Raw genomic sequence first — 26,675 nt, 5'->3', positions numbered from 1 at the left:
AATTTTAACTAAATTGATACAGTGTCTTAAAAAGTAAATTCCCTAGATTACTACAAGAGCCATAATAAGTTTTCTAAAAATTACATTTGACTGTGTCATTCAATAAGACAAAACTCTTTACTTGCTCTATATCACCCTCAGGATGACATGGTTACTAGGGCTCTGAACTCTGACCCCAGCTGCCTCCAAGGCTCATCTCATCATCTCCCTCACTGTCCCTGGATACCGCCTCACTCCTTGGCCAGATGTAATTTCTTTCAGCTCTTTGAAGTGACCAAGCTCCTTCTTTCCCTTTGGACTTTGTACAGTGCTGCTCCGTCATCTCAAATACCTCCCCTCTTGCCTACTCTAGACCCTATCGGGCCTTCCCTTACCCCTTCCCCATCATCATAAGCTGACTCTAGGTCATCGTTCAGTTCTTAGGTTAGGCCTCTCCTCTCATGTGACTGGGTAGGTGAGCTTTCTTTGTGCTCACTTAATGCCCCAACTTCCCGTCATGGCATATGTCATAGTGGATTGTAACTGTCAAGCAGGCAATTACTTATCTCTGTGCCCTGGGTGACAGGGAGCCCCATGACAGCAGACATTGCTATTCGTTTTGTTTATTTCTCTATCACTGATACCTGCACAGTGCTGGCACTTAATAAGTACTCAGGATATATTCCATTATTAAGAAAATTCATGAAGGCAAAGAACGGTAGGAGCAGAGCATGAAATAAACCAAAGATGTTCCTTCCTCTAAATGTTTTCCATCTAAATTCCTTAGAAGTAGTCGATTATTATCATATGCATCTTTCCAGCTTGAAAAAAAGTACTTTCATATCAATTATAGCATTTGATCTTCACAATAATTCTGCAGGAAATAGAAAGGGGGTGTTCTGCACATTTCCATATCAATTTATATCTCTGAGATATTCAGTGGCTACTTTAAGTCACAAGCAAATTCATGCCTTTGAACATGTCTCTCATGTGTACCCATGAGATACTTCAAAAGAAGATAAGTTGGGAGACAAAGTTCTGGATTCTGGTTAACTAGAGCTGCAGTTTAATATGGTTTGAGATCAGGGGCATATGCAGGCTGCATAAGCACTGAAGCTTTTCCAGTTGGGGAACCTTCTCTAAGAAAAAGATTGCAAAGCTACAAATTCAAACTTAAGTAAAAACTTCATTAGTTTCACGGTAAGTCCATATCTGAGTGTAATAGTATAAGAAATTAAAAAACAAAGAAGAGGATGCATATTCTAAGTAAAGATAGCATCGCAAGAAAGGTAAGGTGCAAGAAAGGGGTGGTGAGAGTAAAATCTACATATTTGGCAGTTAAATGAGTTCACTGTTGGGCACCGTACCAGGCTTAAGACACGAAGATGATTAAAGATGCGGTTCCTGCCCATTACCACTTACAATCTAGAACTGATATCATACTTGCAGAGAAGGGGAACAAAGGAGGAGGAAGGATTTAATAAAATATGAAACATCCCCAAATGACAATATCTAAAATAGCCCTCCACACCCATAGTCACTGTGACCTGGTCCTGCTTCAGAGCATTCAACATTACCTGAAATTGTATGTTTATATGTTTACTACCTGTCCCTTTGCTTAAAATGCAGGGTCCAAGAAAGCAGAGGCCTGGGTTGTTCTGTTCATTGCTATAATCCTGGCACCAAGGAAGTTACCAGGTTAATAAGCATTCCACAAGTATTTGTGGAATAAACAAATAAATCGATAAAGGAATGAACAAAGAAAAAAAACTTTACAAAAGCTCAAAGTATCATGTTTGGCACACTGTAATCAGTCTTCTCAGTTGTACAAGAAATTAAATGAGAAACTTACATTTTCATTTTAGTATATGTTAATGAGCCTTTTAAAATTAACTATCACTGTTGCCAAATGACTTATCTTGCGTGGATAAATCATAATTTCAAAGACATCTGACTCATCGCCAAGCAGCAGAGAAGAAACATTGGCAATAAGCTTGATGAGGAAGCTGAGTCAAGAGATGGAGTTGGTTTGTTTTCTTTTGTTTGTTTCTTTAGGCTGCAAGACACTTGAACTAGAGGCACATAGAGAAGAGATAATCAGACGTAAGCTGACCTGAGTGGAAAAGACATGGATTCATTTTGGGGGAGAGTAAAATACTGAGATAGTAAAGGTGGAAGTCAGTCGGGAGCCTGGAGTTGATGCTTGCCTACAGGCCTGCTCTTGCTCTGATCAGCAACACGGGCTCTTCAGTACACTAATATAACCAAATAAGACAGTTTACAGTTCTAGCCAGGATAAGGCACAGGTAAGGAAATCACCAAGCTGAAATCAAACTCTTAACGAAGATCATGTAGAAATTAACAAAAATGACAGTAAACCAATAAAACCAATAAATCTTTTAGAAGAACATTTCACTGCAAATTAAGCAGAAGATGCTGAAATTTAATTTACTAATATTTGTATATTCCATGCTTCACCTTTCACATACATTCTTAATGTTAAGGCACTCTTAAAGGTGACGCCAAGATTTGCGTTTGACAATACCTGGAGAAGTTGCAATGAGAAGGAGAAAAGTCAATGTCTGAGGTGGTTAAATAACTCATATGGTTTGCTGGGTCTCTGTCCAAAGACAGGGCCACGCGATCAGAAAAGCTTCTTCTGGCCCTGTATTATAGCTGTAGCCTCAAGGACTAGAAGCTCCCTCTGGAACTCATCTTTAGATCTTAAGAAATTGATGCAGTTTAAACATGAATTGCAAGTGACTTTTTGTTTTGTTGCCCTTATATGTGGCTTATGTGAAATGTGTGTCCTCTTTGGATGTGAGCATAGAAAAAGATGCTAATTAACAAATATCATAATATAATCCATTTATTATTCATGTCATACCACTAAAAATAGTAATATTTATAAAATTAAGCTTTTAATCACTTTAAGTTTCATACATGTAAGTTAAAAACCTCATAATACCTTAAGAATATCTGTAAGACCCAATAAACTCAGTATAACTTTGATCAGCAGAATCACATTTATTCATAGAAGCACTTCTTCACTATCTGATTTTACTCCATTTTTCTATTATCGATCATAACAAAAGAAAACTAACTCTACCTAAAGATGTATTAAGAGCCATATACTTTCACTTAGATTCTCATTTAATACTCCTGATCACTATGCTACATAATTACTACCATTCTTATGTAGTAGATAATAAAACTAACTCTTAATCTTACTTCCGTTACCTTTTAAGTGTTACATAATTTCCTACGGCCACTAAAGTAATAAGTAATGGACCAGCCATAGTGAAACCAAGTTTTCTGAGTCCAAGGTCAGTGCCCTTTCCTCTATGCTAAGCATTCTCTCAAACATTAGTACTCTTTATTTACAGTGTATTATTTTTCGAGATTAAACGTATACCAGACAATAGCCAGCAAGCTGAAAAGTCATTAAGACAAGATCTCTTAAGACAGTACATCTCAAAATTTGGACCCGTGACCACTTGTATCGAAATCCACTGAAGTACTTGGACATACAATACATACCTAAACCCAACTCCAGACCTGTGGATTGGTCCCTAGAAATTATTTTTTAATAATTCCCCTAGGTGATTCTGTTGCACATGAAAATTTGGAAAACACAGGTTAATTTTTTGCAAACTGATACTATTTGGAGTTTTAAATTTGACAAAATTCTACATTCTCATTGAGGGTCATCTTTTGGATTATGGAGTCTGTGGTAGAATCTCATAAATGAGGATTTATCTTTGAAGTAACAATTCCTACCATTGGTCCCTAAGTACAAGCAAAATAGGCAAATAACATTACTGGCTGAAATGAGAAAACATTTACTATGGACCTACCCTCATTACACATTGCACCAAACGTCTTTGACTATAAAGGTCTCATCTCAACTTCATTGCGTCATCATTGCTACTTCACGAATGGGGGACCTTGTCCAGAGAAATGGAATGATCTTCCATAAACTGAAGGCAGGCAAATGTTTCAATCTACATCTTCTCTAACTCGTATTTCCTTTATCCTACAACATAACTCCTCCCCATGACTTACTTCTATCTAGATTTCAAAAATCAAGGGAGAAAATTTTCTAAGTGTCTTGAGCAGACAAATTAGTCCACTTCTACTTTTCCAACCCTACACTTAGCCCACTAAGAGTACCCCTCTTAAAGTTAATAAAAGTCAACACCTAACAGCACAAAATTATGGTATCAGACAAAAAGCAAGAATTCTCTGTAATGAAATTACCAAAAACTATATCTGTGATGTAAGCAACTCTAAATACAAATTACATAAAAGCAGCCCTCCTTCAGGCCCATCCTTAAGCTCACAGACTCCATAATGGCCGAACCTAACAGAAGTCTAGGTGCACTTTTCCAGTTAGCACCACCTTAGGATCGTAAAGTTATCTTTCACAACTGCGTGAACGTAAGGAAAACAAGATTAGACTTCAAGTAAACCTAAGATCAATCAATAATATAACTGAGTAGCCCACATCCCTAGGGAACCTGAGTGAAATCTACGAATTGAGTCTGACATTTGTTAACTTTCTACTACTGAGGACAAAGGAAGGGTTCAGAATTCAGTCCAAGACCAAGGGAAGCTTAACTTTTCCTACCTCTGAGGGCCTAATGCCCCCACACCTCCTAAAGTATCCCAGACTCTGAAGTGTCTTGACTCTGAATTTGGAGTCTAGTTCAGTCACAGGCTGTGGTGTCTGCTGCCCTTGGGGCATGCTAGGACACACATGTGGAGACTGGGCTCCTGGGACCTCAAGGTCAGACTGTGCTGGGGAAGGTCAGCCCTCTGCTAAAAGACTCCACATTAAAGTTTAAGAAATCAGGAAATATATGGCTATAGGCTGGTTGTTTTAGTTTGTTAAAACTAAATATTCATACATACCAATGACATGTACATAATTATCATTAGAGATTTTAATTTTGCTTAATGTCCTGTTTCACCACAGGCCTCTGATGTGTGTGCTCCTAGATAATGATGAAAAGTGTAGGCAGCAGGCATGAGGAGGAGGAGGGGCTAGATGACAAGGCTTAAAATTATCACCATTGTTAAGGTAATGATCCTTTACCAGTACTGTACAGGGCCCAATGAAAATGTTTATTTCTCATTAAAAATAATGATATAGATATGAATTTGCATATATGAAAGGCTTCCCAGGACATACTGTTACATAAAAAGAAAATGGTTACATATTAATTTTAAGATAGCAGTCTATTCATATAAAATATTATGTACCTATCTATGAAACTATATATATACAAAATAAAGTTACTGCTTTCTACTACACGCTTAGGATATACCAGGTACTCTGTTCAGTACTTTTCATGTATTGTATCATTTAGTCCTCATAGCCTTGCAATTTAAGCTCTATGGCTATTTTATAAATATGCAAACAGACTCAAGGAAGTTGAGTCTTGACCCATGTCACAGCTATTAAACAGAAAGCCTCAGAGCTCAATCCAGGTTTGATTCTAAGACCTACTACAGTATAGTATACATTCGAAGAAATAGTATGGTATACATGTCAAAAAGATTAACAGTAGTTATCTCTAGATGATGAGATTTCTTCTTTTGCTTTTCAGTATTGTTAGAATATATTTTAGAGTGAGCACCCATTATTTTTAACATCTGAAATGACAAAGATGTTTTAAGTAAAAGGTTAAATAAGAATGAAAATCTTTCTGTCTTCTGTTTATCTCATGTCCCACGCCCAAATAATCCAAAAGTAGTATTTAACTTTCAACTAAATATGACCACAAAAAATGTCGTGATTTGCCAAATATCAATGAGAGAAAAAATCATTACATTCATTACATTCAATGACTGAAAATTTTTGGATTAGTCTATCAAGAAAAACCATCTGTTTCCAGACTCCTATTCTTCCAATATATCCTACCTTATCATCAGATATTCTTCTTCCCTACTCAACTACTTTCTTTTTTCTCTTTTGCATTTAATAATTTATTTCTCAATTATAGTTGAAATACAATATTAGTTTTGGGCATACAACATGGTGATTAGAAATTTATATATCTTACAAAATGATTACCCTAATAAATCTAGTACCCATCTGACACCATAATTATTACATTATTAACTTTATTCCCCATGACTATTTTGTAACTACCAATTTGTACTTTTAATTTTTTTCCCTTTTCACCTATCCCCCTGAGTCCTCTCTCATCTGGCAACCACTAAAATGTTCTCTGTATTTATGAGTTTGTTTCTGTTTTGTTTGTTCATTTATTTTGTTTTTTAGATTCCATATATAACTGAGATCATATGGTATTTATCTTTCTGTTTCACTTTTTTCACTTAGCGTAATACCCTCAAGGTCCATCTATGTTGTTGCAGATGACAAGATTTCATCACTTACGGCTACGTAATATTCCATTGTATATTTCTTTATCCACTCATTTCTTTATCCACTCATCTATTGATAGACACTTAGGTTGCTTCCATATCTTGGCTATTGTACATAATGCTGCAATGAAGATATAGATATATATGTCTTTCTGAGTTGGTGTTTTGGGTTTCTCCAGATAAATACCCAGAAGTAAAATTGTTGGGTCCTTCTCTCTCGGGTTATAGCCTTGGTTTTAAAGTCTATTTTGTCTGGTGTAAGTGTATTGCTTCTCCAGCTTTTATTTTTTCGTTTCCATTTTCATGAAACATCCTTTTCCCTCCCTTTACTTGCAGTCTGTGTGTCTTTCGATCTGAAGTGCCTGCTGAACCATTTTCAATGGTTCCCTACTACCTAGCCAAGTCCAAGACCAAAATATCACTTAGTCTCATATATAATAACCTTCCATAATCAGGCCCCACACTCCTTCCTTAGATTTATCTCTTGCTATTCCCCCATGATAAAAGCTATATTCCACCTAAATTGAGGCCTGTTAGCACCTGGAATGTCTTCTCAATAACTAATCTCTATCAAAGTCTAACCATCTTCCAAGGACCAAAATGGAAAAGACAAAAAGGAAAATGAAGACCACTCAATAGATTTTTCCTATAAAAGGATGCAAATAAAAAACATAATTTATAATTCATAAAATGGGTCATGTAAATAAGCACTGAACATTATAAAGCATTTTTTAAAAACTTGCATAGCCAAGTAACAAACCATGTTTCATAAAATTCATGAAACGATTAATTATAAGTGATATCATGTTAGATAGCACTCTGCCAATTAAGCTATGACTCATATTTTGGAATTTTTATTTTCTAAGTCTTTAAAGAACTCCCATAGACTTTTTACATATTCTAAACATATGTAAAATAAATAAATAAATAGATAAATAAATAAATTGGCCAAAGTATTACTAAAAATTCTTCACAACATCAGAATCCAACTCTTTTGAATTGCATGCCAACTCAGTAATTGTTCTTTGCTTTTACACAATAGCATCTTCTACGTTTCTTCACTGACAATGCACTTTCTTTTGATTGCTCCATTACTGTCTCCAACATTTTCTTCTATCAGCTGACACCCAATCTCCAATTTTTGATGCATGCTCCCAACTAATAAATTAAGTTGCCAGCTTTCTCTCTGCCACATGGCTGAAAGCAACTGAAGACATATCCCAATTTCAGAGATGTTAAAATGAAAAGAAAAAAAATGTTTTAGAAATAATGAAAGTTGGGGCTTGAATAAAACAAAGAAACTGAGACTGTAAACACTATATGTAAAAACAAACAAACAAAAACACCAATGAGAGATCTACGACAAAATATTTTTTCTCTTTTTAGTTCAACATCAGGATCAGTGTCATCACCTGGTCCTAATCTATTTTCAGCTTTTGTCACACTCCATTCTGATCCCCTCCTCTTCTGAGTAGTCCCACTATACTGATGTCCTCCATGACATCAATTAAAGCTGGCAGGAAAGGCAGCAGGCCGCCTGCAGATCTCCCCTGGAAGAAGCCATTCTTCTTTTTTTCTTAGTACCTGCAGCATTCTCTTCTCTGATATGGCAAAACCTCTATAACCTATCTAATTTGAGTTATAGACTGAGTAGCAAGCTTGTTATGAAGAAGACAGTGCCATTAAAAATAATAACTACATACATGAGTCCAGAGATTCGCATTTTTAAATAAAGCAGTAGTGTTTTTAAAGCCTTGTTCAAATATTATTTGTAGTGAAGCATCAGTCACAAATGGCTTTATTTTTTTTATTCAGTTCCTTAAATACTTACTCAACGCTAAGTGCTTAGACCTGTACTTGGTTTAGGGATGAAACTCCAAGAGAAATAAGTGCCTATTCACATTAAGAAATCGCTCAGTATAACTGGGGAGAAAAAAAAACCCAAGGCAGGTTAAATGGTACATGTTTCCTAGATCTAAGGCAGACCTTTCTGCTTCTTTTTCTTTCTTTTTTTATGTTGGTAAGAAAGGGCTATAAGAACAATGTATCAAAATGTCAGCAATCTAAAAATTAAGTTGTCAGCTTTTTTCTGTACTGCAAATTACAAAAGAATTAGGGGTTTGGTGCTAATAGAAGCTTACAACTCTCCAGTGTGCAATTTAACCAATCATCGCAAGGTCTAAAAATGTAGTATGGTAGGCACTTCAACCAAATGTTCTGCAGTTCTGGTACCTAATTTCAACTTCCCTACTAGTGACACTCTTCCCATTTTTTTCCTTCCGTTTGCTTTGGAACTGTGTTCTGGAATAGCTACGTAATTAACTATGAACTGCCCAGAGCTCCTATATACATAATTCACTCACATGAAAAAAATGACAGTCATCTTACCAAGGAGGTATAGAAAAGTCAATGAACATCTGCAGCTAGTCTGTGGTTCTTCGTTTCTGTATGCTCACATCACACTGATTTCAGAAATCAAAACATGAAATGTACTTTACAGTTTCAGAATTTCAGACTTCCTCTTATAAGTTATTCATCACTAATTTGGGTGAAAAGTGTCTGCATTCATTTCTGCACTAGAATTCTAAGTAAGGATTAAAGTGCTAAATGATAAAATAATTTACAAACAAAAAACTAAATAGAAATCAATTACTCCAAATCACTGCAACATCTTATAAACTTGTAAAATCTCTAGCTTTTTTTCCATTTTTCTCAATTGCCAACTGCAATCGTATCACTTAAAAATAAATCAGAATGAACACTGCCTACCCAGAAAATAAAGTGCATCAGTATAGACACCACATACTTTAAAAAGACAACACTAATAATCTAAACCAAGTATTTAGCAAGAATGCTGTTTTGGTACAAAGACTAGTAAGAAATATATTGATTCTATATATAAATAAAAATATAGACTCATTATTCTTGTTTTTTAGATAATTTTAAATGGCTTTTAAAAAATTACAGTATTTTCCTCAATAAAAGGAATATTCAATGATTTCTACTCTTGAACAACAACAAAAAAAACCCCTCTTCATCCTTGATCTATGTAACACATTTTCCCATGCAGTCTTGCATTCAGGTCTATCTTCCAAATCTCCAAACAATACCTTATGGCGCAGTTCAACTTGAGAAAGGAGAGTCTCATTCATTTATCAGGCAAAGTTAAAGCCAGTGAGATGCTTCAGACCATCTGGTTTTGCCTGCCCCACCCTTGTTTCCTCTGAGCCATAATGATGTCACAACACTGGGAAGGGCAATGACTTCACTGCTCCAGTCCTTTCTTCTGAGCACATAATTCTTTGCAGCCATGGCAAATCAAATGACAGCAGAACCCTCCAGGGGTGTCTGATGAATTCCCAACAAATTAGCAGCAAGCTAGCCTTTTGAAAGAAATAGATGCAGCAACTGCACCATTAAAGATCTCTCGAAATGAAGTGATGATAAAAGTAAATTGACTCCTAGTTTTCCATAGTAATTCTACATTCCATAATAAAGCTGGCATTCAGAGGAAAATTGTGGTTAGGCACTTGGAAGAGACTATGGGAACTAAAGATGACCGGGGTAGTAGAGTATTCAATAGGCTCTGCATTAAAGTCAAACAGTCACAAAAAAGAAACATATTTATTTTCAGCCCACTCTTGGAGTTATGTTTTATTGGTGGATATAAATTATAATTTGTGAATTTTAAGACTATTTTTAAAGCACTAACCTAAAAGATGAATATGTATTTTACAACATGTAAGACAATCCCTTGGACGGTGTGTTCCCGCCAAACTTAATCCAACCTATAGTAAATGCTGAAGGATTCTCAAAATAATGACAATGTCACATCTCTCAGTACATGGAGGGCTTCCTCTTTCTACCTGGGTGGCTCCTTAATGCATTTGAACAACCCACTTTTAAAAACTAACGTACATATAAAATAGCATCTGATAAAGTAAACACATCCCTGATCTCTTATTTCAACACAATTTAAAACTGGCCAAAGTCCAAGCACTGTATTGACAAATTGACAAAAGAATTGACAAAATCTGCTTTTAACCTAAATTGTCTTTATATAGAAAAAATGACTTAAAAATTAAATGTAAACATTTCACTGAAACACTGACAGTCGACCTGTATCTTCTCAAATCTTCAGCTAAAAAGGGTTTACAAAGTGGCTACTCTTTCTGTTACTAATAAATCATTCACAGAACATGTTCTGTTTGCAAAAAATCATTTGCCTAAAGTGTATTACTAGATATACTTTATGCAGTAACTTGTGCATCTGATATTTCGCTTTACTAAACTATCAGAAAATCATAATGCAAACGAGGCAGTATTTAGTATTGTTATTTTATTTTTATCAATGCCTTCTGAAATTAAGACATGAAAGTCTCCCTTCTCAATTTAGAATTTACTTCCTCTCACAATAACTGTTAGTTCAACTAAAGTTTTTAAAGTTCGATATCAAAATTAACATGCATTTTTTTAGAAACCTTGTCTGAGCCAAGATATAAATCACCTTCCATTCCCCAGAGTTCACTCAAGCTTGATGTGCTCCCTTTTCTTAATAGGATTTTTCTGCTTAATTTGCTGTAATTCATGCTACATCCAGGGGTCCCAGATATAAGTGGAATTTTGTCTTTTTAGTTTCCTTGAGACTTTAAAAATCAGTGAAAATTCAAAAAAAAAAGTTTTTAGCACTTGGTGTGATGACCCTATTAGAGAAGTTAATGCCAGCAAGGGAAACTCCAACACACCTGGTTGCCTTGAAAAGCCTAAAAAAAAGGACAGGCAGGATATCTGCAAAAGCAACTCCGCAAGACTAATGTGAAAAAGCTGAAACACCAACTTAAACACGTAATGGAAGTGCTGCATTAGCATTACTGCCTGGCCCTCTCAGGATTTCTCAGCCCAGCCTCCAGGAGTAATTAATACCACATGTTTCCTTTATCATTCTATTTGTTCTGCAACAATCTTTTCCCAACTTTAAACTCGGAGCTGCAACTGCAGGAGAAAATCCTAGAAAACTTTGGATCCGTAAATATAAAAACCGAAAAGGAAAAAACGCTCCCACTGCAAAGGACCACAGTTACAATTTACTAGGTAACCACACCCACCGCATTGCAGAAGCCATGAACTTGGCGGGGAGTGGAAGGGAGAGGAGAAAAGGGGAGGGGAAGAAAGTAGGGCGAAGATTAGAGGGGAAATCCGAGAAGGCGAGCCCCCGCTGCAAGAGCCGGGAAACCCCCGCAAGGAACTGGCTGAGACCTCGACTCCAGTGGCCCGAAGCCCCGGCCTCCCCGCCCCCACCCGCCGCAGAGCCACTCTCGCAGACATCTCCCCAAGTCGCTCGCAGCCCCGCGGGCGCCAGGTGAGCCGCGCTGCTCCCGGCCCCTCGGCCACGGCAGGCCAGCCTCGGCCTCCTGACTCAGGGGTGCAAGGAGAGAAAAGGCAGGGGCGAGGGGGGGCCCGCAGGTGCCAGAGCCAGGAGCAGCCTCTTTAGGACGCTCCCTCCTCCCCCGGCGGCCCGGCTGCAGCCTTCGCCGCCGTCTGGGGACGCTGCCCCAGTTCGGGGAAGGAGACAAGTTACATAAAAGCTGCTGGCCCGCTCCCGAGGGGGATGCTTTGTGCCGAGCGCACCTTACCCCGCGCGGCGCACCCGGGACGAGCCCGCAGCCACGCGCGCAGGGCCCCTGTCGCAGGCCCGCCACCCGCTCCGCGAGGCGCCGCAGTGTCGCTCCCCCACCCTGTCCTCCGCCCTCCCTGCGCAGCCCGCTGGCCCTCGTCCCCACCCCAAGGGGTAACTTAAAACATGGCGACCCGAACGGGGGATTTAGGCTAATTGACCGAGAAAAGACACGGAGACCAAGTCGCCCTTTTCGGCGAGGGCTCCGAGGAAGACCCCTCACCCCGTCCCCAAGGCCAGAGGCCGGTTCTCAGGCTCCGCGCGCTGGCCCAGCCGATGCTGCGGCGCTGCGGCGCCCGGAGAGGGCAGGTCCCTGGGCGAGGGGCTCGGCGCACCGGCTCGTCCCGGCTGGCGTCCCCGCGCGCGGCCGGGGTCCCGATCGGGCCCGGCGGGATCTGGGTTCTGGCGATTTGGGCGGCCGTGCGGCGCGGAAGCCACGCATCAGCGGCGCAGCCCCGCGCGCCTTGCCCCCGGCCTCCGGGTCGTCTTCCGCACCTCGCAAAAGGAAGACCCCCTTCGGGTCCCCCGGCTCCCGCAGGCAGAAAAGTTACCTCCGCTGGGCAGAGAGCCGGGCGCGCGGGGGCGTGTGGACGGGCTCGGCGCGCGTCCTCGGCGCTGTGCGCAGGAGGCGCGGGCGTGGGGAGGAAGCTGCAGACGCGGGCTGCTTGCCGCGGCTCCCCGCCCCCCTGCAGGAGGCTCGGAGGCTCCGCGGAGCTGCGGCGGGGGCACACTCCCAGAGACGACGCAGAGAACGCCAACCTCGTCCTGACTCCGCTTCCCGGCTGCGGGGGAGGCGGCCACCTCCGTAGTTGAGGACAGTTACGTGGTAACAGCCTTCTCCATCCTGGCGTAGGTCAGGCTGGGGACACGCCTGGAGACAGTTGCCAACAGCGTTAGCCTTTGGATGTCCACTTAGATTACTGCCCGGGCCCTCTATCTCTTCCTCACTGCTCCCAGACACCCCCTATGGGGGATGGGGGAAGTGTTCCGGACCTTCAGGTGGGTTATTTATTGGCTTACGGAGTACAGTAATTTTTTTCTTCTTCTAGAAAGAAAAATTCAAATTGGTGGTATTCGCACAGGGTAGGCGCTCAAGAAATACTATGTTAATAAAGAAGACCTGAATTAAAGGTGAGGGAAGCGGTTTTTGGCAGTTCTCTACTTCCCACTCTCCCGGTCCCCACTGTAAATGTTCACAGTTACAGGTGGTCTCCTAAGCTTCCCAAGCTAACAGGAAGTCATTATCGATAAAGCTCAACACTCAAATGGAGAAGAGGGTGCTTAGATCTGATTTGTAGGTGACAAAGTATTCCTGGTCGTTTCACAATATCTAAGTTCTAATGGAGTAACCAAAACATATTTATTTAAATGTTTAAGGTCCTCTCCATGTACTTCTGGTCACCCTTCCAGGAGCTCACCGACTAATTTAGGGAGGGAAAAAGGACTCAGGAAAATATTGCATTTACTGTTGGGTGCCAAAGATGCGATGCAGAATAAATGCCTGTGGCAGAGGTTAGTGAGCCTGGTCTGTCCCTGACACTTAGCCTCCGTTCCTAGGACAGGGAAAACAACAGAAAAGGGAGGGGACATTTTTCTTGTTGCGTGGGAGAGAAGGTTGGAAGATTATGGTTACCCTGTTGCTATGGAGTTTATGGACTTGTAGTCTGTAGAAGATGTGCATCTTTGGGAAATTATGAGCAAGAAAATGTGACTTACATCATGTTATAGGAAAAATAATCTGTTGACACAGCAAAGACTAGAATGAACAGACAAATACCAGGAGCTGATAGGAAGTGACTGTGACATTGTTCCAAGTACCAGAGGTAACAAGGGCCTGAACTGTCTTTGAAGTGACAAATAAAGGGGATAGTTCAGATACCGAATGATATATTTGGGGTCACTTGTCTTAATAATTTCCTATCAGGGCCACATGAGTGTAAAAGCCATATATACACATATTACATTTGTATTTACATAGCTGTATGTGTTACATATAAGATCTATGAATAAAGAATGTTTATTTCCCTTTTTTGTGCACATACTAAAGCACGCTCCTTTAAAGGTGGCCTCGAACAAATTATATTATTTACAACAAACACTAAGTTGGCATTATCATTGGAGACACAGATGGTTTCATATTTTCATTCATTGCTGTATTTTTCCTGTTTTTTTTTTTTTTTAAATTGAAAGCAAACTGTTTTCTCCCTGATTCATGAATCAATCTTTCTTGTGTTAGAGAAAATCAGGAACTGTGTATGAATGTCTGTTTTTTGGGAGAAAATGTGTGAATACTAAATATAGTTTTAAAAGTTAGAAGTACCTAGCTAATTATCCTAGTGTTCCATGAATTCAAACTTTGAAGTAAAAACCATACTGCTTCATAGTTTACTAGGAAATCTGGAAATTGAAAGCAATTACTGTGAAACCCTTTGGCCTTGACCAAGAATCTCTGCTATTCTTTTTGTTTTTTTCTGAGCACAGCTGCGGAGGAAAAGAAATGCCAAACAACTCACGAGCAGTAAGTAGCTGTCATAACTTCCTTGCATCTCTTGATACCCTCTCTTCCTTCTACCTCGTTAATATCATGTGGGAGCCCTCTTAGTCATCTCTGTCTCCCCACAGTGCCTCACTGGATACACTGCAAGCTAAGTACTGAACATTTTTGTTATATGAATGAATGGACATTGAATAATGCACCCACTAAGTTGTCACTTTAAGGGTTCCATTTTTTTTTTTTGCATAAAATGAAGGATTATTTCCAAAATTCTTTATGCTTCAAAAATAAAGCAAAAAGACATTATCTCATTCTTAATACCTGCTGAGTGAAAGCAACAATGAAAAACATTTTTGACTGTCATTGAGAAATAAAATGAGCTTTTCCATAGGGAAAAAAGAATAACAAAATAAAGTAGAAGGTGATGATACCATTATAGTTGGATTTGCTGTCTTTCATAAAAGACTAACTTCTCCCTGCAACCCGCTCCCTCCCAAAAATAAAGCCACTATACCTCAGAGAATTCTTTGTTCTCCTCAGTGTATAACCCCTTATGATACTTTTCCGGTAATTACAGGAAAGTAGTTCTTGAGTCCAGGCAACAGTAGATTTGGTCAAGTTACTGCAGATTTGGCATAACTCTGCTACTCAGTCAGATTTCTAGTTTATATGTCCACATGGAAAATACTAAAATAATCCATAAAACATGGGGAAAGATTCCGTGACTCCAGCCTAGTCTCAGGATACCTGTACTGGTCTCTACCACCATACTAAGGTTTACCCTACAATGCTCACCTTAAATTTATGGGTTTTCTGAATTTCCTGAATTGCTCTACTGTGTATAATATACATCTCTAAAGACCAAGAAGACATCCAGAATTCTAGCCATGGTACAAAAAAAGGAGCACAGCTAACTTAAGGTAAGATATGTGTGTAGCTTCATCCTAAACTGTAGAGATAGGATTCCAGATGAACCTCCATGGAACCACAAGTGTCAACAGCACACTGAATCATCAGTACTCAACTAGTACTCTGCTACCTGAAGAGCAATAACTCCAACCTGATAGCCAAGGCAAGGGCAGAATTTGCAGGTTGTATTACAGCCATACTGTCAACCTCATTGACAAGATCCCAGAAATAAATGAGGGAGAATCTGTCCAGTGAGCCCATAAGAACTTTGCCCTCAAACCACAAGGATTGTAAGAATATTGAAACTTGACCAAACCATACAAACACTACTCGGCTAAGGCATGTGACACTCATTTGGCCTCTTTGACAATCTCTCAGGTTACCGTTACCTAAAGCATTGTGATATTTCAAAATATTCCTGTATTCTTCAACCATTTATCTGTTTTTCAAAATAAGCTGCCTTAGTAAAATGTTAACACACAGTAACTAGTTGAAGCCTATTATATGCTGAGTATAATGTCGGGTACCTGAACTGTATATCAAATCTCTGAAATCAGTACAGCGTTATTGGGCACCATAAATAAGAGAAATACAGGGATGAATGCATAATTCAAAAACAAACAGCTAATTCTTCTGAAATAAAAATTTGTTTAAGTTTCTAGTTTCTAAGAATAGTGTCAAATTTATAGCTCATTAAGGCTTCCAGATGCTCTCTTTATTCTGGTTCCTATACATCATTTCAGGCGTCCGTATATATACAGAGCACAGATGCAAAATAAAATTTAAAAAACAATAAGTACAAATGCAGCACAAAATGTACAAAAATATGTACATATAGAGGGAGCAAGTTTAGACATGCTAACACATTTTAAATCATTCCTAGTCATCAAAATTCCATTATTTGCCTCCTTTCTCTCTGTACTCTCATAAAAATATTAGTCATAAAGGCAGGGCCAATATACATTAAGTTTCATTGTATTAAAATATGCCCTTAATAATATTTTTTTGTTTTCTCCATTACTAGTAAATTTTAGAAATAAATCTCAGCACTTTTAAATGGATTAATTTCTAACAAAAATTTAAGATTTATTCTGATCCTCAGTTCTTTGTAAAGTTTAAGTGCTCAATAATTCTCCCATTAAGTAAAAATTGAAATCCATTAAGAATATTTTATATTTGCTCATTTCATATATAATGGCAAATATAAACAATGGAAGTTGCTAATCTGTTATACTATTAAATTCAACTCCCAAGCTATTAACTACCTGAGACCACATCGATAACCCAAACAGACGATCAGTAGTGGGCTATGTCAAGACATTTAACATTTGAATTGCTTTCACACCAAAAGATATAAAATTAATGCCAGCAAGCCTCTCAGCTTCCTGTGAAATTATAAATATTCCTAACCAGCTATTATATTTCATTCTAACAGCAATCAACAAGAGTTAACTGAGGAAGAAAAAAAATGGGCGATAAGACACATTTGGATGTCTGGTTTATTAACTCATTGACTCTATCTCCAGGTTTATATTCCCCTCTTTAGGCAAACTTGCCATAGTTAACTTTATAAACTAAGAAATGTACAGCTATAACTATACCAAGAAATGTCATCTTTTTTGCTGCTTAATTTGATTCCCGTTTTCCAGCACTTTTTCATTTTCAATTGCCAAACTGTACATACATACTTTCACAGTGTGGGTACAATTTGAAAATGGGATTCCAATCTTCATAGCTTCCAGATCGTTCTGGAAATCAATGAAGATGCCATTTAGAATATATGTGTCCCTCGAAATAAACCCGGTGTCTAAAAGGTCAAAGCCATTTTAAAGAAAACCTCTGCTACTGACTCTTTTCTGTTCAAGATGTTTATCAGAAATTTTTCAGAACATCCAAGGTGGGTTTATCTGCAAATGATACAAATCTGAAAAGGATACCAGAGTTTCTCAATCCAGGTCGTTTGTTAAGAGTTTACGTTTTATCTTTCAGTGTCAACAATAACCTTGGAAAGCAATAAAGGTTTTCATACCATTTATATTAGAATCACTTGGAGAGTTTGTTAATAATGTAGATTCTTGGATCTAGCCCCAGAATAACAAATCAGAGGCTCTGGGGTGGGGTTCACAGCGCAGGCACTTTAAACAAGCTCCTCAAGTGATTCGACATCACACTCAATTTTGAGCACCATTGATCTAGGTGACCAGTGTACAGCAATAATCACATCGATGTCAAAGTTGGTATATTATTCAGCCAGATGTCTAATGGAAGTTGCAATAGAGAAAAGTGGGAGGACAGTCTTATTCAGCCATATGAGTGAGATGAACTAAAGGGAGCCAACACTAAGATAAGACAGCACACATTTTGCAAGAGTTATTGCTTAGATTCTGTTGTTGTATGGATCAATTTGCAAGAGCAGTTCATTAGCAGTGAGTATAGTAATAAATAACAATGAAAGATTGTTCTGTACCCAATTTCAACAACAATTGGATTAGATACCCATTTCTTGAAGACTGCAAAAACACTATAACTCTGACCTTAATTTCTAAGTGCACAAAACATCTTTACAAAGTTGCCAAAGATGTCTCATTAAAATGGGAAATGGAGAACTAATAGCTGGCAGTTTTGGATAAGTTTGATATTTGACTATCTTAAAGCCAGCAAATAGAAACTTTAAATTATTAATACCATTTGGTATAATATACATATGCTAACTAGCATCCTCCGAGCTAATGAGTGAAAACTAGTGAACCAAATTAAATTTTACCCTTAAGCACAATATGAGGAATTTTGCTTCAGAAAAATAATATCCTTAATCCTATTAATATGTTGTAAACTATATAAGCTTTTATTTTTCATATCACTTTGTAAGGTTATTTTGGTTTTATAGTTGATGAGACCTATAGAATGATTGACTTAAATCTCATTACATTATATATATAAATTATAAATATATTTATATAAGTAAAAATATATATATTTAAGTAAAAAAAACTGACACGGAGGGCATCAGGAATATTTTATTTAATTAGAGGGGTGTTTGGGAATGAGATTTCAGCTCAAAAAATGAAGACTGACATTCTAATATGGAACCAGGCTGTCTTATGAGCAGTGGGCTCTCCTGCTACAGAGTTCAAGGAAATGGATAGCAGGTGACATCTGTCAATGCACCAGAAGAGATTCCTCTATCAGGTGGGCACTTGGACAAGGTATTAACTAATAAATGTACAATTCTGAGATCAAATAGTTTTCCATGTGTTTTCCACCCAGGAACCAAAGTTTGCCCACAATTCTTCACACTTCAACTGTTGACTTCATTAAGATATCCATCTCTCTCTCTCTCTCTCTCTCTCTCTCTCTCTCTCTCTCTCTCTCTCTCTCTCTCTCTCTCTCTCTCCTCCCTCTCCCTAATCTATCATCTATGTTATTGAATAGCCTACAAAAGTTGAGATTAATCTGTCTTTGGTGCAGTACTTTTTCTCCATAAGTCTGAAGACAATTTCCATTATCTTTCTCCCTCCCACATGTCTTCCCTGATCCATCAACTCTAACCTACTTGTCCTACCCTTGCTCATCAAACCTTTCTTTTATCTCTGGGCCAGCTGTGACTGGGTTGCCTTAGGTGGATGGGCATGATGTTGTTTGAGTCAAGGTATAAAGATTCTAAATTGGAAACTGTTATACCTCTGAGCCTTTTTCTAAATTTTCCTCAAGTGTTCCAATGCCCATTCCGAAATTATTCCACTGTTTATCAAAATCAAGCAGACATACACTTACCACATTACATACATGTTTGTGAATGCCATTATGGTTTGATGGACAGAGTAATAGAGGTGTTTTAAAATTTGTGTTCTTGAGAAAATTTTAGCTTCTCTTGATATCAATATCCACTTAAATACTCCTTCCATTTTTTGTTTTATAAGACTAGAGTAGTGGTTCTTACCATGGCTGCATATTAGTAGAATCACTTGGGAGCACTTTTTAAAAATAGCAACTGAAGTTAATTATTATGGTTGAATGATAGATACATCTGGGCTTATTATGATTCTCTCTACTTTGTGTACATTTGCGATATTTCATTAAAATTTTTAATTTAAAAAATAACTTAAATGCTGATGCTTGAGATCTACACCAAACCAATTACATCATAACCATTATACTTTTAAATATAAGCATCAGTATTTTTTAACATTCCCTAAGTGATTTTTATGTGTAGACAGAGTTGAGAAACAGAAGTAAAAAAAGACTACAGCACAAAATTAAATTGAATGTTAAAAATTCCTCAAAAGAAGGATGCCATAAAAAAATATTAATAGCAACTACCTACTTATACCTTTAAACAATTACCTGGAGTACATGATAGAAGCCACTAGATTAAATATACATGTACCCATTATGCTTTATGAAGCGAGTTGTTTTTTGAACACATGTTTAGTTTCCTTGGCAGTGCCTGCCATCAGATTTGTTGATATTCACACTCTTTAGGGGAAACCTATTACTGTATTTGGCTGCCCATTTCATTGTAATGTGTCAATAAATGCTGGCATATTTAACAACAGGCATAAAGAACTCATAACACACCAAATATCATGACTAGAATTTCAACAACTCTTCAAACACCCCAGAGAAAGAAGTATCATTTGTGATTTTATTCCAAGTTCCTGGGTGATGTAGAGAAAATACACTTGAGCACTCACAGTTATCTTAGGTGATGAATAATAGAAGGTTCCTGCATATAGTTAGAAGGGTATGATAAGGAGTAATGCCTAAATAAATATCATCTTAATATTTTATGAACTGAAGCTAATAATTTTCCCCCAAGTGTATTCAGACATTGGGATTCTACACCATGGTGCCTAGCTATGTTTACAAAGAGCCCAAATTTATTGAGCATTTACATTGTGTAAGGAACTGTTTTATGAGCTACTCCTTGAGAATACTTCATTTTACCATTATAAGAACCTTGTGAGATAAACTCTGTGATACCCCTTTTACAGAAGGGGTAAAAGAGGCAAAAACAGTTTCAATAATGTGTTCAAGGTTACATGAGTATGACCAGTAGAGCAGGATACAGACCTGAGTGGTCTGACTCCCCAGCTACATCCATAAGGCCTCTGACTATATGGTCAAATATATATTTATACACTCACATGCATATATTTGGTTAATTCTCATGAAATCGCCAATGCTAAAGTGGTTTTTGACTTTCAAAAATAGTTTTTAGTACAATAATGTACTACAATGACAAAACATGTTATTAACTGAATTCAGAAGAACACTGAGTTAAGGAATGACTATTTCTACTACTATAGACATGTTAGAGAGCAGAATAGGTCCTCTGAAAAGTCTAAGATTCGAGACTAATATAGAAATAATACTCAGGTTGTTTGTAGTCTAAGAAACTACTAAAAGATTTTAAGGCAAATGCTAATAAAATTATAATAATTATTAACTTTTCTTCAACACCTGCTATGTGCCACACACTGTTTTAAGAGCTTCTTTATTCTTCATAGCTCTATGAGGCAGGAATTCTTATGGTTCACATTTTACAGATAATAAAACTGAGGCCACTAGGCAGCTGAATAACTCGTCCCTGATCACATTTGTGAAATGGTGAACCAGGCAATTTTATTTTGGAAACTGTGCTCTTAATCACAATGCTAAGTTGTTCTTACAGAATTCCATATGTTCAGTTGGAACTTCCTCTACAGAAGATAATATTAAATTTAAAAAGCTATACTAAAAATAGAATCCATGTGTAAATATGTATCTATTTTACTAAGAAAAGTATTCTACTACTAGTATTTGAGAAAAAATTCAAAGGAAAATCCTCTAATCCAGTGGTCCCCAAACTTTTTGGCACCAGGGAGAAGTGCTCCTATGAGGATCTAATGCCTGATGATCTGAGGTGGAGCTGAGGTGGTGATTTAGTGCTGGGGAGTGGCTGCAGGTACAAATGAAGCTTCCCTTGCTCGCCTGCCACTCACTTCCTGTTGTGCAGCCCATTTCCACGAACCGCTACTGGTCTGTGGTCTGGGGGTAAGGAACCCCTGTTCTAATCTATTGGCAAATCCTAGTGGTTCTCTCTATCTTCAAAATATATTCAGAATCTGACAACTCTTTACCACACCCACTGCTAGCACTCTGGTGCAAGCCATCACCATCCCTCACCTGGGTTCCTGCAACAGCCTCATTACTTTTCTCTCTTTTGCCACCCTCGGAACTTTACAGTCCTTCCCCAAACAAAAGAGATTATGATCCAGATCATGCATCTCACGTTCAAAACTTTCAAAAGTCTTTGGACCTGCATCATCCCCTTGTCCCCATCCAACCCTATTCACCATTCTGACCCTGGCTACAGCCACACTCCCTGCCTCAATCACTCTAGCTTCCTTGCAGATCTTCAAACAAGCCAGGCACACACTACCTTCAGCCTCTCTTTCTGATATGCTAATACCCTCACCTCCTTCAAGTCTGTCCACACGTCCCCTTCTCAGAGGCCTACCCTGATAACCTTATTAAAAACTGTGACCAAGCTACTCAGCACTCCTGCCCTCTTATCCTACACTACTTTTTTTTTAATCACCCAGTATACCCACCATTTCCTTATTTATTATGTTTGTGCTCTGTCTCCCACCATTCTCGATTTAAGTCACACAAAGGTAGGGGTTCTGAGCTCCTATTGGCTGGGTGTCCCAGCCACCTGGAACAGTGTCTGGCATAGGGAAGACATTCAATAAGTGTTTGTCAAATGAGAGAATGAAGAAAACACTACAGACTGTGATACAGGAGACTGGGGAGGAGAGCAACTAGAGTTATGTAAAGTACAGAATTGAAGAGTTATATTGCTCAGAGTTGGGATTAGACACCCAAAGAAAGAGATTCTGAAGGAAGAAACTGTAAAAAAGAACAGTGGATATGTGATAAAAAGTGTGCATAGTTATATGCAATATACCTCCTCCAGGTCTACTGGTGGAACTGATTTGAACAAAATCTCCCAACCAACTACCCTAGAAGTTCCCCACCCTCACCTGTGAACCAACACAGATGACACCAGTCGGGTGCATCTCCCAGCACATCCTCAGAGATGAAAGGAAAGAACCACCCCATTTCAAAAGCCACTGGGTCATTTCTTAACTTAAGGGTGGATTTAATGAGCACTTTTCTTCTCAGGACAAAAGAAAATATGACAGGATCCAGGCAGGACCCACTTTAGTCATCTGCACAAACAATGTAAATGCCCACTGCAGTGGAAAATTTCAGGTCAAATGATGCAGAAGTGTCCAGGCTAATATTATTTTTCGTATCAATGGTTGCCATGGTGACACTTATAAAGATTTAGCAATGACCAGACAATGAATACTTTTAAGAGGCTGTTGGAGAAAAGAAGTCGCAATCTACCCTCTGTTTTCACAAATCGCTCTCATCCCACTTACTCCCATTAAATAGCTCACTTCTTTTGATTGCACTTGGCATGCCCACGAAAGATGACTTTTAAATCCTGTTATTTCAAGCTTGAAGCATATACTGTGTTTTTCCATTTGGTCTGCATTAAGGTTTTATTCAGTGAGTCACAGTGCCTTTTCAAAGGTCACAAGGTCATTCCTTCATCTGCCAAAAATGTCTTCTAATCCTCAGCTTCTTCCTTTGCTCTACCACTCAAGCTCAAAGACTTTCCACATCCCAGTTATCCTCTGAAAGCAATGTCTATGTGGATTCCCATTGCTGACTTTATGCAACAGCCACACTTTAAACAAATTTTAGAAGATAGAATATCTTAACCACAGCCTTCACTCCCATTAGATTGCAAGCTCTGTGAGGGTAGCAGGTATCTCTTATTCATGTTTGTATTTTCCATTATGAGTAGCAAGGCACATTAACCCAAGGATGGGAGAACCCTAAAAAATCTGGTACTAGGTCCTAGATTGCTTAGTGAACAACACTACCAATTTCTAATCATGCAAGTTAGAAACTCTGGTGTCTTCTTGCTACCATTCTCTCCTCCAACCTCTTTATTAGATCTGTTACCTAGTCCTTTGCATTTTACCTTAATTTCCTGGTTCTGTCCCCATCTCCCTTTCCCACTCTTTATCCCATAATAGTCTCTTCTCAGGCCTCTAATCTAGTTCCCCTGACATAAGTAAGCTCTCAGAAGCATAAGGGTAATGCTGTGGCCTTCTGCTTGGAATATTCCTATGGTGTGGACCACACCTTCTAAGGCAGTCTCAATGCCCTGAGTTCTCACTGGGCTTTTGAAACATGCTACATTCCTCCACTTTGGTCAGACTGGCCACCTTTCTGTTCCTTTATTTCAAGTTAGCTAACTTAGGTCAGATACTTTCCTTAAGGGCTCTGGCTGCATCGGTCCTTCCACTTTCCAGCATTGCCATCGTTGCCACTATATGTTGTGTGTGCGATTATTTCATGAAGCACTATCTCTCCCTTCACTAGATACAAGTCCCAGTGGAAGACTAGGGTTGTTTCTGCTCTCTGTCTCCCCAACTAGCATACCACCTGACATGTAGGAGACACTCAGTGAACATTTATGATAAATAAACATCAGTGGACTGTCATTATTGCAAATGGTACAATCCATAATGGTTATGTGTTTGCCTGCACAGTTGGTAGTGAGGTGCTTGCTACTTTTGCTGGATACAAAAGAAAAAGCAAATGCATAGAACCAAAATCACCAAGGCATTTTGAATCTTGGACACTTAAGTAAGGGTCACAGTGGGCACTCAAATATTTGTCCATATCATTTGCAAACAGGGACTGAGGAGAAACAAAAACTTGCCATTTTTCCTAGCACTTGGGCTGGAGAAAGAACATTTGGCACTTGAAATGCTGCCACCAAAGGAGGGAGAGTGATGCAACTATTCCTCAGTCCAAAACATCAGCCTCTGAACTTCACTACTGATTCACATTTGCTCTCGGGATGTCAGTGATTATTCCTGATAGAGAAATTAAAAGGCAGAAAAATAAGAGACATTTGTTTGGTGTTCAGGGATGGATGGAGGGAAAGCCTGGCAGACAATGAGTCTCTGTCTTTGGCTCTCCAGCTCCATGCCCAGCACCCTTAGCCTTGGATTGGCCCATGTTGCTTCATTGCATTTTATCTGCTTTCTCATTTCTAAACTGAGTGACTAAACTTGCTTCAAGGACCACTGAGAGGATTAAATGAAATAATTGATGTAAAAAGCACTTAGTGAGTTCTAAGTGTCATATAATGGTGTGTTGCACTTATGACAGCAGCTGACAATAATACCACTTGGCCTCTCTCTCTCAGCCGGTGCAGCCCGGAGGTCGTGGAGGCCTCCCTTCTCTGTCTCACCTCAGTGGACTCCACGATGCTGAAGATGAGCAGGGGTGCTCTTGGAGAAACAGACCACTTCATGAAGTGGAGGAGGATGGCTCTCAACCCTTGGGAGGTGTATTGTACTTATAAATCCACTTCACAGAGGAGCTGGGAAAAAGCAGCTGGGAGCTCTTACTCGCTAATCTGCTGGGACTGCTGACTTGGTTACATTGCCTGATGGAAAGGGGGTTAAGTGCAGGAAATCACATCTGCTAGGAAGTAAACAGGCCTCATATTTTAAAATAAGTACATAAGAATTTATACTATATTAGCATGTGTGCCAGTCCTAATATGCTCCCCCGCCCCCCCGCCCCACCACCAGCCTTGCAGCCATTGCTAAAAGCATTTTTAAGGCACTTATTTGAAACATTCTCTCAAGAGCACACGCCTCCTTATTTGGAAATCACTTCACAAATTACAAATACTCATATTGAAGATAGATAGTTTTATTTGTTTGTTTGTTTTTTAAGGAGACAAAATAATTTAGCACCAGGCTAATGAATAAAGGGGTCAGCTGGGGTCAGAACCCTGAGTTATAACTATAAACACATTTAACTGAATTCTTAGAATAGTTTAAAGTACTAGTCTAGAAGGAAGTTCAAAAAGTAGTTCCAAAAAGATTTTGAGCAACAAAATCATCTCTACTCACTATCATTTATTGAGTGCTTACTATCTGCCAGGCACTCTATTAAGTACTTTATACACACTCTATCACATAAGATTTAGAAAACCAGTAAAGTTTATTACACCCATCTTACAGATGAGAGATTAGGTAGTGGCCCAAGGTCACAACCAAGTAAATGGTAGAACTGCACTTACCTACAAAGAGAAATTTACTTGAATATCTCCTCTACAAGAAGACAGCATTCCTCTGAAAGAATGCACTCTGATAATTTTTTTTAATTTTGTATCATAAAATGGGCAAGCTTCTTTTAATTAATGCAAAAACAGAGCATTCCAACAAATATGCGGGATTAATGGAAACTTGGGCCTAAAGCACTGGAACAGAGCTTTACAAATGTACAGAAATCTCCAATGCCTAGGGGAAGCATGATGAGACCTTTCCAAATGGGAAGCAGAAATAATCCTATTACAAACTGGAAATGGGTAACAGATAACGCCTTCATATCCAGATATCATTATGCTTATGTGGAGAGTTTAAGTAAGTAGTATATAAAGTAATCGTGTATCATATTTAATTATATGAAAGCTACACAGCCTAGGTGTTAAGAGTTGAGTTTTAACCTCACTCTGGAATCTTCTGACTGTAGTAAGTTATCCCTCAAGGCCTCAGTGTCTTAGCTGCAAAGCAGGGATGACCAAGTCACTCTTTTCATGGGGTTGTTTGAGAATACAAAATGTTAAGCTTTCCTAATTGTGCTTAACACATAGCAAGCACATTGAACGTTAGCTATTATTATTATTTATGTAAAAATACATTACTTTTCCTCCAAGGTCCTACCTGAGAGAGGGCACAACAGGACAAACATTCACAGTCTACAAGTGTACTTAGTCTTTGACTGTGGTGCTTTAATTGCATTAGACTATATCATGTATGATTCTTTTGAACTCTAGGAGTATTTTCTTTGCCAACATTACACAGTGTCTGCAATTAATTAAATGATAGTTGCTAAAATGAAAAGTTTCTAGGACCATTTCTATATAATCCTTAAAAAAAAAAGGAATAATTTGGCATGTACTTCTTATGAAGATGAATAAACATTTTTTTTTTTTTTTCCTGTAGAGGACTTCGTGATCTTCAAAACTTGGCTACAGTTTTATTTTTATGAAGTTGAGGCAGGCACAGTTATTCTAAAGTTGTAAATCAATAAAATAGATAATGTTTTCTACAATGGAATGTTCTCCAATCATTA

The 26,675-nt window shown here is 38.5% G+C and overlaps 1 protein-coding gene across 7 annotated transcripts in view; it reads right to left on the bottom strand.

Moving 5' to 3' along the window:
* Nucleotides 1-26,675, bottom strand: part of EPB41L3 (erythrocyte membrane protein band 4.1 like 3) — a 208,975-nt gene that overhangs the window by 124,214 nt on the left and 58,086 nt on the right. Inside the window, exon 1 of one of the 7 annotated variants that reach the window (XM_016120920.2) lies at nucleotides 12,598-12,767. The exons of 4 other annotated variants lie outside the window; for them this stretch is intronic. The gene's annotated coding sequence lies outside the window, so the exon portion shown is untranslated. Of the gene's footprint in view, nucleotides 1-12,269; nucleotides 12,352-12,541; nucleotides 12,768-26,675 lie in introns of those variants that run through there. 2 more of the 7 variants (XM_016120917.2, XM_016120921.2) reach the window with 2 other exon arrangements.

Source organism: Rousettus aegyptiacus, unplaced genomic scaffold, assembly GCF_014176215.1.
Source record: "Rousettus aegyptiacus isolate mRouAeg1 unplaced genomic scaffold, mRouAeg1.p scaffold_m13_p_12, whole genome shotgun sequence".
NCBI classification, from domain to species: domain Eukaryota; kingdom Metazoa; phylum Chordata; class Mammalia; order Chiroptera; family Pteropodidae; genus Rousettus; species Rousettus aegyptiacus.
Note: the sequence above shows the minus strand (reverse complement) of the source record. Positions and strands in the feature narration are given on the sequence as shown.